The sequence below is a fragment of the Apium graveolens genome, chromosome 1 (assembly GCF_009905375.1).
Source record: "Apium graveolens cultivar Ventura chromosome 1, ASM990537v1, whole genome shotgun sequence".
Classification (NCBI taxonomy): domain Eukaryota; kingdom Viridiplantae; phylum Streptophyta; class Magnoliopsida; order Apiales; family Apiaceae; genus Apium; species Apium graveolens.
The window spans coordinates 199,206,359-199,213,285 of NC_133647.1; positions in this window are offsets into that span (position 1 = coordinate 199,206,359).

Genomic DNA, 6,927 nt, shown 5'->3' on the forward strand with positions numbered 1-6,927 from the left:
ATTATTTAATTTCATATTTAATCGGTTTTGTAACCGGAATCGAACCGATTATAATCGAACCGATATTTTTTAAACCGAATCCGAACCGGCGGTTGCGGTTTTGAATTTTAGAAACCGAATAAGTTGCGGTTCCGGTTTTAGCGGTTCCGGTTTTAGCCGAAAACCGAGTCGAACCGACCCATGCTCTCCCCTAGTGACCGTGCATGGTTATATTTTATACTAGTATAGAATAATATATAATGTATTTAAATATCTTTTAGGGGAAGTATCAAATTATCAAATTTTGGTATCCATTTTTTTTAATTTCAATATAGACTAGGGTTCGATTCCCTGCAAACACGGATTGTTCCCTAATTTAATATTCTTAATCTCATATTCGCAGGGGTTATCAAATAAGGATTAATTTCAAGTTAAATTTGAGTTCAAATCTCCGTAGATACTAATTTAATATTTTAAATCACAGATTCGCAGGATAATGTTCGACTGCACTATGTTGCGGTCTTGCGGAGCCAACTATGCTTTCTACGTACACTCTTGTTGAATTTAACAATTCCCTTGTGTGTGTACAGTTCACTAGTTAATCGTTTGCTTTTTGTGTTTACGTTAAAATGATCATTTTACAAATTATAAACTTTATAATATCTAGGGACCGTCATGGGTGTTAAATTAAATCATGCAGACTAACGTGCAATAGTAAAATTTAGACTTTCATACAGCACACACACATGTTTCACGTGAGTATCGTTGAGAGTGAGTGATTCCTATTAAAATTGATCGATCAATTCTTCATCACAACGAAAATTTTAATTATTTGAAAAAATTGAAACTTACATTTTAGAATAAATTAGAAATACTTTTATTAACAAATATGTAAAATTTTCGGCTAATTTTACCATACAAACAACGTCGATCGAATTAGAGTAAGACAAATATCGAATCATTAGAGCTGTTATGATTTGTGAACTGATCTAGATAAAGTTTTAAGATCTATTATATCTTAATAAGCACTAGTGAATAGACCCAAAAATGTGTACCAAGAATGACATTTTTGTAAATATTTTGACCCATATTTTTGAAATTTGACCCGTGGTCGACCCATATTCCTAAACATACTAATTTCTATTCAAATTTGCATATATTTATGGACTATCTACATCTTAAATGTTATTTAAAATTATTAAAATATCAATTATTAATATTAAAAAGATCAAACATATTATTAAAATAGATTTGTTATAATACCAAATCAATTATAGATCCACAATTCATGATTATAGTAATTAAAATTTAAAAATCATTGTTACTTTCCTTGATACTCATTATCTTCTTCTTCTTTATTTGTTAGAGGTCATATCCATCTATATACATCATGAATACTACAATTAAAATATTTTCATCATTATAACAAATCAATATCAAAACAATCATAGATCCACTTTTCATGTAAAAGAAAAATTCAAAAATTTGAGATTATATCTTCTTCATTTTTATACGGGTAGTCATCTTGAATCATTCTTCTTCATCATCATCTTGAATCATTCTTCTTCTTCTTCATTCTTCATAAAATATTGAACTAAAAAATTCATATTTGTAGAAATTTTTTCTTCTTTATTATCTCCTTTCTCTGTCCATGAACGATTTACCTCTGTAAATCAATAATATCTTCTTTATTATCTCGGTAAATCTGTACATACATGTTTATGTTTATATTTGTGTGCGATTTGGTTGCTTATTCACGTATTTGATTTATTTTTTATATGAATACTCTCAATTTAGAATTGTATTTTTGCAGATTATTGTCGATGGTTGCTTCTGTCTGTAGATGACTATCAATTTTTGCTTCCGTATAACCGGTAACCACTTTATTCTTTTAAATGACTCAAAATATACAGGTATTTAATCATTCTTTTTAGAATGATATTGAGATGTGAAGTTCAGTTTATCACATGATTTTAGTTCACATACTAATCTATAATGAAAAAGAGGTATCATTCATTCTTACTCCTACATATTATACCTTCTTCATGCTTTGTTAACATTTATGGTGGATGGACTGCTCTATTAAGTGATTTTTCACCACCAAGTTCTAGAGGTGTGATAATTTTTCCTTTGCTTATATTCGTACTTGCTTAATTCTTGACAAGTTTGTTGATGTGCTTTACTTGAATTTATACTTAAGACTTACATAAATCTTAAGTTAACATAGTTACTGTATATTGCATATAATACTATATATAATAAAAAAGCATCATATTCCAAGTCATTTGAAATGTTTTAGTGTCGATGAATACCTGAAACAAATTGGCTTACTTGAAATGGTGCGATGCCGATAATACCTGAAATAAATAGGCCTAGGTAAGGAGGATTATTACTTCTGGAAGCAAGTAGTAGGGGATTGTTATGCATGATGCATGAGTTTCTTGGTTACTTTATTTGTTTTTTATATGAATACTCACAATTTTGAATCACATTTTTGCAGATGATTATCAATGGTCGCTTTCGTTTGTGGATAACTATCAATGTTTGCTTTTGTTCAACCGGTAATTACTTTATTATTTTAAATGATTCAAAATTATGCATGTATTTAACTATTCTTTTTTGGATATACTATTTTACTGTATTCTGATGCACCTCGATTTTATAAATATTTTAAAATATTTTGATACATAATCAGGTAATTTTTTTAGTCTTATCATGATTCAATTATTTTTTTGATTTTGTTAGAACTTACGATTTTGTACTCTAGATGTTTGATATTAAAACTAATAATTTTATTTTGATTTTGGTGTTATTTTCTTGCAGGATGGGATTAATATTAAAGATGAGCAAGTGGATAAGATATTTCGGCTCTATTTGATGAGGTAATATGTCCATTAAATTTTTTGTGGAGAGAGTGTACGTAGAAATTATTAAGCCTTTCATCATATTCATTTCGGTGCCAATTCTTACTACCAATATTGTCTGTATTTTAATCATTACGGGCCTAGATCGGGATCATTTTCTGTGTCCCCGCGTCAGGTGAGACATATACAATATAATCAAGTATATGTTGGATCTGATAAATAAATAGTGTATTGAGGCTACATTGTAGTAAATTTTCTCCACTATGAAGTCTTATGCCTCAGGTAACTAATTATACATAGGCTCAATGCTGGATGATTTTGACACATATATCAATCTTATGCCTCAAGTAAGTACTTAATTACTTATCTGATGTATATAACACTGCCCCATAAGTGCACATAGGAAACGGTTTTTAGCTAGCGCTCCACGAAAAGCGTTGCATTATCTACAAAATTTTCAGTTTATTGCAACACAGTGGAGAAAGCGTTACATTACATTGAAGCTACCATTGCTAATATGTGTTAATGTTGCGCAGCATGCAACAGTAGAAGTCTTATCGTTGTATTAGACATTTTTTATTTAATAAATGCTGACATGGCATGCTGACGTCAGCATGCTGACGTGGCATTAATGGGACCCAAATGTGGGGCCCATATGCTGATGTGGCCCAAGTGGGGCCCACATGCTGACGTGGCGCCGTGGCACAAGTGGGACCCACATGCTGACGTGACAGCTGACATGGCACTTTAAAGCGTTGCATTTGTTTTCTTGTGTTGCAATAGGTTATTTAGTGTTGCCTTAACTATTGTACTATTTTTAAAATTTATTAGTTATATTCAGGTTCTATTTTTTTAAAAATTATTTTCAAATGATCCAACCGTACGGATGATGTTACCTACTAATTTCAGAGGTGTATAAATTTTTTAAAAAAAATTTAGATTTTATATCGTGTGTTTTTATAATAGTCAAATTACGGCCAACACGGGTTCCTTTTACAAAGTCTTATACCGGGTGGTGATTCTTTTTTTTTAAATTCTTGTTCGATGATCCAACCGTACGGATGATGTTACCTATTAATTTTAGAGATGTACAAATTTTTTTAAAAAAATTAGATTTTATATCGTGTGTTTTTATAATAGTCAAATTACGGTCAACACGGGTTCCTATTACCAAGTCTTGTACCGGGTGATGATTCTATTTTTTTTAATTCTTGTTCAATGATCCAACCGTACGTATGATGTTACCTACTAATTTTAGAGATGTATAAATTTTTAAAAAAAAAAATTAGATTTTATATCGTGTGTTTTTATAATAGTCAAATTACGATCAACATGAGTTCCTGTTACCTAGTCTTGTCCTGAGTGGTGATTCTTTTTTTAAAACAATTCTTGTTCACTGATCCAACCGTAGGGATGATGTTACCTACTAATTTTAGAGATGTGTAATTTTTTTTAAAAAAAAATAGATTTATATCGTGTGTTTCTATACTAATCAAATTACGGTCAACACGAGTTTCTGTTATCTAGTCTAGTCCTGAGTGGTGATTCTATTTTTTTAAAATTCTTGTTCACTGATCCAACCGTAAGGATGATGTTACCTACTAATTTTAGAGATGTGTAAATAATCAAAATATATAATGCCCGGTTTGTGTCGTATCGTTACAAAAAATGATGTAATAAATATATTAAAAGAAGAAAATTTTGTCTAAAAATATAGGTGGCATATTTCCCCCAAATGAAAATATAGGCGCCATATCCCCCCCCCCATAAAATTGTTAAGCCCTATCTCTATTTCGTAATAAGTCCATGATTTATCTCTAATTATTTATAATTAATATATATTATTCTCTAAATATTTTAATTTTTTATTATTTTTTATAGATATTAAAAAAATGGGGAAATATAATAAAAATATGATGTTTTATTTTTATAATTATCTAGACAATTGTTTGAGTGTATAGTAATTTTTTTAGAATTTTTAAAATTTTCTAGCTATTTAATATTGATTTTTAATTAGACTTTAATTCAGTAAATAGAAAATAGAAAATCAGCCACTTGATCGCTACGTGGCAGAAGAGTATTGGATGGTGAATGCATCACGTGGATCAGCAGCTTCAGTTTTAATCAAGACTGTCTCATCAATTTAAACAAACACAATTTGGATAAATCCTGATCGTTGGCTCATATAAACCCCAAAACCTATAGCAGTGTGCAACTCTCTTTTATAGTTCTTTTTCCTACACTCATCAGTTCTTCCCCTTTTCCTATGAATCTTCCAACTGTTCCGCTAACAAAACAATTCTGAAAAAAAATCATTTCTTTTAATCCTTCGTGAAATCCAATCATGGCTAATACCCAGCGAGTAGAGGAGTGGAGAAAGTTTGGGGCTTTCGATAGTTTCGATAGGAGGAGAGGGGGAGGGTTCGAGAGGGACGAGAGTTGGGGGAAGAAGAGGGAGGATGTTATGAGGCCTAAGCTTAATTTGGGGGAAGAAGAGGGACGAGAAAGGTGCCGATTGTTGAGGAGGTGCAATGGGGGTGTTGTGGGTGCTGTTAAACCTAAGGGGTCGAATCTATTTGGCAATGCGAGGCCTAGGGAGGAGGTTTTGAAGGAAAAGGGTCAGGATTGGAAGGAGGTTGATGAAACGTTGGAGTCTTTGAAGTTGAAGGAGAAAGAAGCGGCCGGGTTAAGTGATGGACCGAGTTTTGGAAAGAGAAGTTTCGATGGGTATGTATACAATTTTATGTTTTTAAGCTGAACAGGCAATTCTGTGATCTGAATATTTTTAATTTCAATAGTTGTTGACACTTACCTTCTTCTGATTACTTTGGGAGTCTTCACTTTACTATTAGTATTATTCTCTTGAAGCAGTAAATTCTTAATTTTGTGTTTAGGGAAGTAAATTTGTTTATATCAGTTTGATAGTAATATTCTCTTGAGTTGTTTGTGAACTCAAGATCAAATTGGAAGTTTTGTTTTGTTAGTTGTATGCTTGGTAGATAGTTTAGTATGCTTTTTAATATCTTTTACTACTATGCAGGAAGACATTGCTCATGAAGCTGAGACGGGAAAAATTTACAGAGCTGACTACTTTGACAAGCATGGGAGGTACGTTGTCATGAGACCAGGTTATGAGGTAGATAAAACTGTCAATTATACTATATATAATTTTCATATGTAATGTATCAAGTTTTTCCTGCTTGCTTTTCTTCTTTACCTATTTTTTAATAAAAAAAATGAAAAAATCCCACGTCAAATGAAGGAAAAATTAAGTACTTGGTTTACTGTATATAGAAACCTATAAAGAGTGTGGAACCAGGTGAGGAGCAGATGGTGTGGCTTGTTGATTTCCATTCAGTGATTTCTTCACGATATCAATATACTAAATGGAATTGGTTTTAAATGTATTTAAATTGCAATTGGAACAGAAGTTGCTTTCAGAATTAAATATCTATATTTTTCTGTGATCTTATATATAATATGGCCACCATAGACTATGATATAAGTAATTTTAGCCGATTTAAAGGGGATGTGAGAGTCTTTAAGGGGTAAGATCTACGTACATATCGGATAAAGTGTGTGTTATGCTTAGTTTGGTTTTTGCGTGCAGGGTCAAAAGCATTCATTGTTTGCATAGTTATAGATCACTTAATCTGTCTTTTTACCTGATCAAATGAATCTGTCATGTTTTTTTTGTTAAGTGATCTGTCATGTTCATTTGATCTTTATAATCAAAATGTGTTGGTTGTCTAAATCTTCCTTTCCTGCTTTATTAAGTGGTTGTCAATGTCCTCACAGTTAAATGCAGCTATAAGCAAGCTCCAAGTTCCACATATGTAGTATAATTGTAAAACATTGCTATAATATAATATATTTAGAAGTTATTTACTGTTAATTTTTAAGTATATATTAATTCTCTAAAATATTACATTTGACATTATAGGTGACTTACTAAATTGTGCATCAAATGACATACTGTTACATATTCAAGTATGTATGAAGGTATGATGCTATGATATAACATGTAGGTGCCTCGTACACCTTAAAAAAATATGTAATTGGTCACGGAATGACCAACTAGAAT